Genomic DNA, 12314 nt, shown 5'->3' with positions numbered 1-12314 from the left:
GGGCATGTTTTTGATACATAGGGTGGGGTGCAATGATTGAAACCTGATGGTATAAAGGTATAAGAACAGAAAGGATTAATTGCATTATGTTTTAAACAGTAGGTTTAGATGTCATTTTCTGTCTTTTTCAGTTACCCCTGACGAAGGTCTAAAAAGAGGCCGAAATGCATTGGGTGGAATTTTGTGCGGTTCTGGAGTATGAACTATATACCTCCACATGCTTAAGTCGAAGCCCGGATAAGCACGTTTAAGGCATTTGAAAATGAAATAATAAAATATCAATGATGAATTTGCTGTCCTCGCAGTGATTGCATGCCAATCAACACGCAGTCTCCCTTTACTTTAAAAGTACCTGAAACTAGTGCTTACGAAACGAACAACATTGCCAATAAATTAATTAATAAATTCAGAAAACGCATCCTTGTTTGTACACAAAGTCCTTGCCTCTACCAGACCGTAAACCCTTCCCTTCCTCCCGGGCTGGTAACAAGGAGGAAGGGAAGGGTTTACGGTCTAGTTTTATTAATTAATTTAATGGCAATGTTGGTAATTTCGTAAGAACTAGTTTCAGGTACTTTTAAAGTAAAAGGAGACTGAAGTAAGTGTTGATGGGCATGTTTTTGAAGGGTGGGGTAAATATGAAATATTAAAATATCAATGAGGCATTCGCTGTCCTCGCAGTAATTTTGAGTGACTTCTTGTGACTGGACAAAATATGTTGGATGAATTATGGACAAAACACTGCAGTACCAATTGTTTAAACTTGGTGAATGATAAACTGGCTATATGACAGGGGAAAATCCCTTACTTCGCAGTGCGATGGGGTGGCACGTAACGCACGAGCCTTTTGGAACACCTTCTAAGAGTGACATTTTCAAACAAAGGATTTAAAAACCGCCTTCACCTATTGCAGGTTATCTCACATTGGTCCCCCCAGCTGCTGTGTCTGACGAGGTGCGTGACGCCCTAGATCTCCCCCTGACGGCTGAGGAGCTCGGGGACGCACTGGGTCAGCTGAATGTGGGCAAGGCGCCGGGACCGAGCGGCTTTCCCAGCGAATTCTATAAGAAATTCCATCTACAGCTCGGGCCGCACTACCTGCGTGCATTGGAGCTGGCGCGAGAGCGGGGCCGCCTCCCACCAGACTGGCGTCATGCCGAAATCGTCGTGTTCCAGAAGCCGGGAAGGCCACCGGACCGCCATGACTCTTATCGGCCCATTTCCCTTATCAACTTCAAGTCAAGTCAAGTCAAGTCAGAGAATTTGTATAGCGCACTACATACCCAGAGGGTCTCAAGGCGCTTGAGGGGGGGTGGGGAATTACTTGTCGAATATCCACGTTTTAAGTTGCTTTCTGAATACTAGGTGGTTCTGGGTAAGGCGAAGGTAAGTGGGAAGTGAGTTCCAGGTTTTAGCTGCCAGGTAGGAGAAGGATCTACCTCCCATGGTGGTTTTGTTGATGCGAGGTACAGTGGCAAGGGCTTGGTTGGATGATCGTAGCTGGCGGGAGGGGGTGTAGAAGGACAGTCGTGAGTTGAGGCATTCTGGTCCGATTTCGTAGAGTGCTTTGTGTGCGTGGGTTAGGAGCCGGAAAGTGATCCTCTTATTGACGGGAAGCCAGTGGAGGTTTTTCAGGTGACCAGAGATATGTTCTTTACGCGGGATGTCTAATATGAGCCTGGCTGAGGCGTTTTGGATTCGTTGGAGTTTTTTCTGGAGTTTAGCGGTAGTACCGGCGTAGAGGGTGTTTCCATAGTCCAGTCGGCTTGTGACCAGAGCGTGGGTGACCGTTTTCCTAGTTGCGGTGGGGATCCAACGAAATGTTTTTTTGAGCATACGAAGAATGTTGAAGCAGGATGAGGAGACGGCGTTGACTTGTCTGTTCATAGAAAGTGAGGAATCCAGGATGACGCCCAGGTTCCGTGCGTGGTCTGTCGGGATGGGTGCTTTTCCAAGGGCTTCTGGCCACCAAGAGTCGTCCCATGCGGAGGGGGAGGTACCTAAGATGAGGACTTCTGTTTTATCTGAGTTCAGTTTCAGACGGCTGTGTTTCATCCATTCGGCTACTTCTTTCATTCCTTCGTGTAGGTTAGTTTTTGCGGTGCTAGGGTCATTGGTGAGTGATAGGATCAGTTGAGTGTCATCCGCGTAGGAGATGATGTTGAGGTTGTGTTGGTGGGCGATAGCCGCGAGAGGGCTCATGTATACGTTGAAGAGGGTGGGGCTGAGTGAGGATCCTTGTGGTACGCCGCAGATGACTTCAGTGGCCTCTGACTTGAATGGTGGAAGGCGGACTCTCTGGGTTCTTCCGGTGAGGAACGAGGTGATCCATTCTAGTGCTTTTCCTTGGATTCCGATGTTTCTGAGGCGCTGTAGAAGGGTGCTATGGCAGACTGTGTCGAAGGCTGCGGAGAGGTCGAGGAGGATGAGGGCGACTGTGTCTCCATTGTCCAGTAGAGTTCGAATGTCGTCTGTTGCTGCGATGAGGGCGGTCTCAGTGCTGTGTTTTGCTCGGAAGCCGGACTGTGAGGAGTCGAGGGATTTGTTGGCTTCGAGGAAGGCGGCGAGCTGGTTGTTGACAGCTTTCTCGATGACTTTGGCCGGGAATGGAAGGAGCGAGATGGGGCGGTAATTTTTGAGTTCGGTGGGGTCCGCTGTGGGTTTTTTCAAAAGGGCGCTGAGTTCAGCGTGTTTCCAGCTTTCCGGGAAGGTGGCGGAGTTGAAGGAGCAGTTGATGACGTCTCGGAGGTGCGGTGCTATGATGGAGTCTGCTTTGTTGAAGATGTGGTGAGGGCATGGGTCTGTGGGGGATCCTGAGTGGATGGAGTTCATCAGGCGGATGGTGTCCTCAGTGGAGATTGGGTTCCATTCATTAAGGATGTTCGAGGGGGGTGAAGGTCCAGCAGATGGTTGGGTGGGTTGGTCTCCGGGTTGGTTGTCGAAGCTGTTGTGGATGTCTGCAATTTTGTTGTGGAAGAATGAAGCTAGGGAGTCGCAGAGGGCTTGAGAGGGGGTGATATCGTTAGAGTTGGCCGAGGGATTGGTAAATTCCTTGACGATGTTGAAAAGTTCCTTGCTGTTGTGGGCGTTGTTATCTAGTCGGTCCTTGAAGGCGGTTTTCTTGGCTTTTCGGATCAGTTGGTGGTGTATGCGGGTGGCGTTTTTGAAGGCGTCCTTGGTGCTGGTGGTTGGGTCTTTTTTCCAGGCCTTCTCAAGGGAGCGGCAGAGTTTCTTGGATTTCTTAAGATCATCGTTGAACCATGAGGCCTTCTTGCTGCCAAGTTTGCTTTGTCGTTTTTTCAGTGGTGCTAGGATGTCGGCGCTGTTGGATAACCATAGGGTGAGGTTGGTGGCGGCTTGGTCGGGGTTTGAGGAGTGGGCTGGGGGGTTTAGAAGAAGCGATGAGGAGATCTGGTCGATGGTGATTTTGTTCCAGTTTCTTTGCAGAGTTGGTAGGGGGTGGTTGTTGGGTTTGGGCTTGTTGTAGGTAAAGTGAACGCAGCTGTGGTCAGTCCAGAGGAGAGCCGTAGTGTGGCTGAAGGAGACATGATTGCTGGAGGTAAAGATAGGGTCGAGGGTGTGACCTGCGATGTGGGTGGGGGAAGTGACCAGTTGTTTAAGTCCGAGGTTGGCGAGGTTGTCCAAAAGGGTGGTGGAGTTGCGGTCGTTGTTCTTTTCAAGGTGAAAGTTGAGGTCTCCCAGAAGGATGTAATCTTTGGAGGGGAGCGCGTGTGGAGTGATGAAGTCCGTGATGTCCTCACTAAATTGTGCGCGGGGTCCTGGTGGCCTGTAAAGGAGGGTGCCTCTGAGTGTGGTCTTGGGGTCGATGTGGATCTGGAAGTGAAGGTGTTCAGAGTTGGCGAGATTGACGTCAGAGCTGGTTGAGATGTGGATGGATTTCTTATGGACGATAGCGATTCCTCCTCCTGTGTGGCCGGTACGGTCCTTGCGTATGATCTTATAATCTTCTGGGATGGCAATGGTGATGTCTGGGGCGGAGGAGGCGTTCATCCATGTTTCTGTTAGGAAGGCGAGGTCCGGAGAGATGGTGTCTAGTAGATTCCATAGGTCAATGGCGTGCCTGTGGACCGATCGGGTGTTGAGCAAGATGCATTGTAGGTGGTTGGGGTCGGGAATCTGTGGCGTGGTCGTAGCGGGGTTGTTGTCGGTGCCGAAGAATTTGCAGGAGTTGCATGAGAAGGGTCCATGGGTGAGTCCAGGGGCGGCTTGGACGCAGTTGGGGGAGCGGCCGGGGTTAAGGGCTAGGAGGGTGGTGGCATCGTAGGTAATGCGGGAGGGCTGGGCAGTGCGAGGGCCAGGGGGTCTGGCACTGGGCGCGGTCCAGGCGCGGACGGGCGTAGACGGGCTTACCTTTGGCGCACCTTCGGCGTGTCCGTAGCGCGTGGACGCTGCGCGTGGGTGCATCTGTCCATAAATGGATAGTGGGGGGGCGGAGCGTGGGAGGGTCAGCTTGGGAGGCGGGAGCGGGGAGGAGACACTGGGGCAGGTAAACAAACAACAACAGCAAAATGGCGGTGGGGTAGCGCGATTTCAGCAGTCCCCGCGCTAAAGTTGCCAGATATCAGGAGCACTGATCAGATCAACAATATAAATTATAGCGCAGGAAAAACGCTATTAGTTAAAAGTTAACTACTATTCTTGACAGAAAGTAAAACGAAAAACGATACCAGGCGCTATACAGGAGCGCTATGCAGGGGAGAAGGCAGGCGCTGTGCAGCAGTACACTCTCTGTGAAAGAAAGAAAAACGAAAAACGATACCAAGCGCTATACAGGAGCGCTATGCAGGGGAGAAGGCAGGCGCTGTGCAGCAGTACACTCTCTGTGGGGTAGGGCTCGAGAAGGAGCGAGTGGGAGCGACCTCTGAGAGCGAGAGTCAGATGGTCACAGGGCAGAGGGGGACGGGGTCTGCAGGTCGATACTAGTGTGTGGGAGGGTCAGCTTGGGAGGCAGGAGCGGGGAGGAGACACTGGGGCAGGTAAACAAACAACAACAGCAAAATGGCGGTGGGGTAGCGCGATTTCAGCAGTCCCCGCGCTAAAGTTGCCAGATATCAGGAGCACTGATCAGAACAACAATATAAATTATAGCGCAGGAAAAACGCTATTAGTTAAAAGTTAACTACTATTCTTGACAGAAAGTAAAACGAAAAACGATACCAGGCGCTATACAGGAGCGCTATGCAGGGGAGAAGGCAGGCGCTGTGCAGCAGTACACTCTCTGTGAAAGAAAGAAAAACGAAAAACGATACCAAGCGCTATACAGGAGCGCTATGCAGGGGAGAAGGCAGGCGCTGTGCAGCAGTACACTCTCTGTGGGGTAGGGCTCGAGAAGGAGCGAGTGGGAGCGACCTCTGAGCTTCTGGCCAAAGCGCTCGCAAATCGTTTGCTTCCCCATATCTCTGCCCTTGTTCATCCTGATCAGGCTGGCTTTATGCCGCGCCGAGCGACACGGCACAATATACGGCGGGCGCAGGCGGCGATTGATGCTATCGGAGCTTCGGAGGATCAGGCGGCGTTGTTGCTAGCTGACATTGATAGCGCCTTTGATTCAGTCAGCTGGACTTTCCTCTTCACCCTTCTACCGCTGCTGAACCTCGGCCCGGTCTTCATCTCATACGTCCGCCTGCTCTACACTGAGGTTACGGCCTCGGTGCGGATCTCGGGGGCGGCCTCGGCTCGGTTCCCGGTGGCTCGGGGCACGCGTCAGGGGTGTCCGCTTTCCCCCTACCTCTTTGCGCTGGCCATGGAGCCGCTGGCCGCCAGGGTTCGCAGTGATGCGCTGTATCGTGGTTTTATCTGGAGCGTGGATCATGCGGACCGCATCGCCTTGTATGCGGACGATGTGCTGTTCTTCATGACCGACCTGCAGAATACGGGCCCGCGGGTTCTGGAATTGATGCAGGGCTTTGGTCAAGCGTCGGGGCTCTTCCTTAACCCACACAAGTCGACCTTATGGGTGCTGGGTGGTGGCGCAGTGGACTTTCCATGGGCTGCGTCCCTTCGGATCGCAGTGGAGGGAGTGAAATATCTGGGAGTTTTCCTCTCTGCCTCGCCCACGGAGGCATGGAACCGGAACATTCAACCGGTTTGGGACCGGGTCCAGTTGGACATCAAGACGTGGACACGTATGCCTCTTAACATTTACGGTCGGTCGGCCATCTTTAAGATGGTGGCCTTGCCCCGTCTCCTTTACCAGCTGCAGAATCATCCCTACCCGATTGATCCGCAATGGTTTTGCAGTGTTGACTCTGTGTTGGGCAGGTTCCTGTGGGCTGGAGGTGCCTCCAGGGTGGCGCTCCGTACGTGCTTCCTCTCTACCTACTGCGGCGGCTTGGCTACCGCGGATATGCTGTCCTACTATCAGGCCTCCCATCTCCTGGTGCTCAACGAGTGGTGGTATGGGGACCGCTGTGACCCGGCCTTTGCCCTGGAGCACTCTCTAATGGGCGACGCCTCCCTTCATACGTTGTTGTACTCGGCCAGGAGGAGGCGGCTGCTCCCACGAGTCACCCAGGTGGTCTTTGCTGTCTGGCGGAGGGCCGTGCACCGCATGGGCTGGTGGGGTAAACTGACGGCGGAGACTCCGTTGTGGCGTAATGGCCTGCTGCCGGCGCTGGCGTCGCTGCAGGGCTTCGACGGCTGGGACGCAATAGGGGTCTCGTCCCTGGGGCATGTCCTCTCCGGCACCACTCTTAAATCCTTTCAGGAACTGAGTGCTGAGTTCAACATGCCCAAGTCCCAGTTCTTTCGTAATCTCCAATTTCGTCACGCTCTTACTCCTAGCCTGGTGGGGCTGGAACAGCTCCCAGACTTCAGTCCCATAGAGGCGAAGCTGTTTATGGGAGATTTGGGTGACAAAAAAATCTCCCAGATTTACCGCTCCTTGGTCACGCACTGCGCCCCCTCGCTCTCGACACTGAAGGCCCTATGGGAGGCCGATGTTGGCCCCTTGGACGAAGACGACTGGCGCAAGGCCCTTGAATCCCCCCGGGGGGCTGCCATTGCAGTCCGCCTCCGCTTCATTCAGTTCAAATATCTGCATCGAGCTTATTTCACAAGGGACCGTTTGTGGCGGGCGGGCCTGATTGCAACCCCGGAATGCCTGAGATGTGGTTCGGAGAGAGGCACCCTTTTTCACACTGTGTGGTCTTGTGTGCGGTTGACTCGGTTCTGGGCCGGGGTCTGGGATTGCCTGTCTGAGGTGCTGGGGTGGGACCTGCCCCGTACCCCTAGGTTGGGCCTTCTTCACGTCCTAGAAAATGTTGGGGGCAACATATACAAGCGCCATCTGTTGCTGCTGGGGCTGGTGGTAGCGAAGAGGGACCTGGCACAGGCCTGGAAGAGCGAGCGAGCCCCCCCCTCAGTGCCTGGAGGGCGGGCCTGGACTTCATCATGGGTTTGGAACAGCCGGTTTTTGAGGCTCGGGGCTGTCCCCGCAAACATTTCAAAATATGGAAACGGTGGGCAGACTATAGGGGCCTGCCTCTCGACCCTCCTATGGACATGGACGATGCATTACCACAGGATGTTGACCCTGCACCCTAGGCCGTTGGCCGGCTCCACATTTGTACACCTTCTCTTATGGTTGACTCATGATCACGTGCACAGGGTTAGGGTGGGATAAGGGGTGGGTAGTGACGGGGTTGGTGGGAGTTTTGGGGTAGGTGGGTGGGAGTATTTTTGAAAAATTTGCTTCATGCATTGGGTTCGATGCTATGCCAATGATGTGTCTTTTCGTATCTACTGTTGACGGTCTCCTCCTGATTGTGGAGGGCTGTGCTTAAACCTGATCGAACTCCTAATAAAAATGGTTTTGAAAAAAAAAAACGCGTTCACCAAAAGGTGCGAAAATAAATTCTGAGTTCAGAGAGCCTAAACTCCATTTCTCTTTGTGTCCCTATAGAAAGTTATACTTGTAAGATGTTACAGTGCAACTACCGTGTTAGCCTAAGGGACAGATAGCCTTTCAATAGTGAGAAAAGAAATACATACATCTGTACATGTCACAGACACCAGTACGTGTTTTACCATTTACATACACTGCACCCTGCCCCTAGGGGCACCTGGGGCCTACTATAGGGGTGCTTTTCATGTAAGGAAAGGGAAGGTTTAAGCCAGGCAAGTGGGTGCACTTGCCAGGGCAACATCGTAGTTTAAAACTGCACGCGTAGACACTATAGTGGTAGGTCTGAGACACATTTACAGGGCTACTCATGAGGGTGGCACAACCAGTGCTGCAAGCCCACTAGTAGCATTTGATTTACAGGCCCTGGCACACACCCTGCACTTTACTAGGGACTTATCAGGAAATCAGATTTGCCAAACATAAATAACCAATCATACCATAATTTATACGGAGATCATATGCACTTTAGCACTGCCCAGAATTCTATAGCCAACAAAAACAGGTTCAGAAAAATAGGAGGAGAAAGGCAAAATCTTTGGGGATAACCCTACAAAAAGAGCCAATTTCAAAAAGAATAATCTAGAAAAAGTAACACCAGCTTGGGCCACTGCTTTGTTCTCATGGCAATAGTGTGGAAGTCAATAGAAATGAACAGAAGATTATATTTTAGTTTTGTTGACTTCCGTACAGCTTTGGATACTGTTGACTGAGGGACTTTGTGGCAAAAACTAAACAATAGGAATATTTCACCTGGCCTAGTATCCCTCATCCAGCTGCTCCATACAAACAACTAACACAGAATATAGTGGATATTCACAGTACCCTTTACTTAAGGCCTGAAAGAGCAAGAGTCCGTCAATGTCACTACATGCTTCTGGGGTACTCTATGTCAATCCTAAAGCAATGTTGGAATCTACAGAGAGAAACTGCTTAAAGAGACTATTTGCCACTGTATGTGTATGATTCAGTTTGAACAGGGGGTAATCCCTTGTTTTCAAAAACAGAATTGCAATTAACCTCTTCAATGCTGATGACGGAACCGCTCCGTCATTAGCCGCGGTGGAGCTGTGCGGATGACGGAGCGGTTCCGTCATGGCCCGCCCAACGCGCCTGCGCGGCGCGGATTCCGCGCCTGCGCTGGGCGTTCTATTGAGCGGGCAGGCCATGACAGAATTGCTCCATCATCAGCACAGCTCACCCGAGGCTGGTGACGGAGGGATTCCGTCACCAGCGTGTGAGCGCCGCGCGCCGCCCCCTTAGCGCTGCGGCGGAATAGCCGCCGCAGCAAAGGTGTTAAGGGTAAACAATCATGATGAGTTACACATTTGGCCATTGGATACTAAATCTACATCTAATCATTTCATATTGGATTAGCAGTATTCAAAAGAAATTTCTAAAATACTTTTTAAACAATGCAACATTCACACGAACTTCAGCTCTAAAGCTACTAAGAGATTTGAATTTTTTAGATTTAGCAATTGGTCTTAGACATATTTAACAAGCTTTTAAAAATTATGTATTTAAAGGGTCATGTTTGAATGTACTTTTAATATATGTATAATAGTTTTTGGGACAAATGTGTCTTAATAAACTTTGATTTTGACCTTGCATTTCGTCTGTTAAATAGTATGTATCTCGACTCAATAAAATGGGTCCAGCTCAGATCAGTTATCATTCCACAGGGCATCACTATGCAGCACTGCAGATACATTACCAACTTTCCCTTCTTCTGTTCTGACAATCAAAAAAAGAAAGCCAACTAGGGTGACCAATTTTATCAAGGTCATTACAGACACTGGTTACACCCTGGACTTCTATGTGATAGCCTAATGTAGTGGTTTCTAACCTGTAGTCCGGGGACCACATGGAGCCCGCAAAGACTACTCACAGGGTCTACGACTGCTTAGAAAAGAAATAGCATTAACAGATTAATAAAGTGTATATAAATAAAGATGCTCTGTAAAATGTGAATGAATTTGAAACTGGAGGCTATAAATTAAGTTAGTATCCTCAAATAGATTTGTGGGAGCAGTGCAAGTGCATCAAACAGAATATGGTATGGACAATGAATGGCATAAATTGGATTTAGATAACTACAACCTTCCGATTAAAATTAAAATGTAGATTTTTTTATGTGTTTGTAGTCTGTGAATTGTGAATTAAATTAACTATTTAGTAATGTGTGTACATGCTTGAAGAATGCTTTTTCAGTATACTTTGTGTAGTGTTTTCCGGTTCAAACAGTGGCGTAGCAAGGTGGGGCGGTTTGCCCCGGTTGCATGGGTTTTGGGGGTGGCGACTTCTCTCCCCCACGCTCTTACACACGGGTGTGTGCACAGAAAGGTTTTGGGTCCGACAAACTGACTAGCCTGGACCTCAACAGTTGCGAAACAGAAAAACAGTGGCTAGCCAGACTACTTGGATTTACAATTATAACCCACACAGCCCATGAGTACTGCGTGGCCAAGCCATTTGTTTAGCAAAACATTTATTTTTTGGTTCAAAATCAAGTTTGCAAAGTTCATAAAAAACATGACATCAAAGAAGAACACGCTGTCAAAAACAGTCAAATCAAAAGCAAAAACAAACAATTGTGTGCACCATAAATACAAAATATACAGACATGAATACTAAATATTCAGACATTAACAAGACACCAAAATACAACTTAGAATCCAATGCATACGATCCAAATCAATTGTAATTAGAGAACATAAAGCATGAAAGGACAAAACAAAACCAGTCCTTTGACTAAAATACCAGTGGACAGGCGGAATTAGGGGTGGAAAACAACTGCCTGCCTGTCACACAAGACCTGTGACTAAATATTCAGTCTGGTTGCACGCAAGGGCCCACACCAGTGGGGTAAGTTGATCCCTAGCTGCACCCTTCTTTCTTGTCACAGGCTGGGGGTCAACGCGTTTCGAACCAACATAATTTAAGGTTCTCCTCAGGACAGGGACTGGGTACAATATTCACTGCACCTCGTGCTTAATGGGTTGCAGGGGTGGAGGAAAACTGTAAAGCAGGACAGTTAATCTGAATGGAGTTATAAGGTGTCAAAAACACAGGGCGCCCGCCCAGCGGTGCGCTGTTGGGAAGTGCCAAAATTCACATTCCTTGTATGTGCTGCACGCCGTATGACATAGTAAACGGCTTCGGGGATTCGTTATCGAGTGAAGCGGGAATTAATCTGCCGCACAGGGCCGATGTGCAGTAAGGATCGAATCCGAGCGGCGACTGAAGGCGTTCAGAGAGTCATCGCAGGAATTGCCAGGACCTCCCCGCTCTTACATACGGCTGCCGGGCGGCAAACCCAGTGACCACCATGAGCGGCACAACGTCTAGCCGTGTCACTGGGTTCAAATCATCAAAAATTCTTAGACCGGATACCCCAGCTTCCAGTAATTGTAGGAAGCTGGCTCTGTATATACTATACCAAAGTATGGTATAGTGTGCACAGAGTCCAGTGGACCCTCAAAGGTAGGCAGAGGCTAAGGTAGATAATATCTTATTCTACATTTGTGGTAGTGTAGGTGAGCAGTAAGGTTTTATCAGAGGGTAGTGTTAAGCATTTATGGTACACACTCAGGCAAGAAATAATGTCACACACTCAAAGACTGAACTCAGACCAATTTGTTTGCATACAAATATTATTTAGTTATATTTTATTTCTAGAACCAAACCAGGCCTGGTGCATGTAAGTGAAATAATACTTTGCAAAAACATAACAGTTGAATGCAGTTGTATATACTTGGTTTGTATACAGGTAGGTCAATTATTTAGAAACAGTTGTGATCACTTTCCAGTTACTGTGCAGGTACTGGATGATTACTTTTTTAATTTATTTTCTTACTCAGTGTGATCTGCCTATTTATCACACTGTGACATTTTCTAGATAAAAGATAAGTATCTTAGGATCCCATACAAAACAACCTCCACACAGAAGTCTTTCAGGGGAAAACAGTCAATGCAATCCTATGGAGATAAATTGGATTATTGTTTTGCTGGTAAGTAAACGTTCTTGAGGGGTGAGTTTCTGAGGTTAGAACAAGGGTTCTCCCAAGATTAAGGAGGCATTTTCAAAGTATGTTCAGCTGCACTAGGGCGGCCGGGTGCAGAGAGCTGTGGCCTAATGTTATCCAATGGGGTTAGGGGACATACGGTTGGTGGCTGTTCACAAACAGGCCACAAGTTTGAGGGAGCAAAGCTCTTGGACATAAGCTCAGGGCACAGGGGGGTTCAAGTTAGCACTCAAGGAACACCCACAGCGGGACTAGGGCAGCCGAGTGCAGGGTGCTGTTTTGATGTCAGGTGCCCTGTCACTTTCAATGGGGATTCTCCAGTTTAAATAAACACTGCAAGCTCGAGCACGAAGATCTTCTGG

Source organism: Lissotriton vulgaris, chromosome 10 (genome assembly GCF_964263255.1).
Source record: "Lissotriton vulgaris chromosome 10, aLisVul1.2, whole genome shotgun sequence".
Classification (NCBI taxonomy): domain Eukaryota; kingdom Metazoa; phylum Chordata; class Amphibia; order Caudata; family Salamandridae; genus Lissotriton; species Lissotriton vulgaris.
This window is presented reverse-complemented; position numbering follows the sequence as displayed.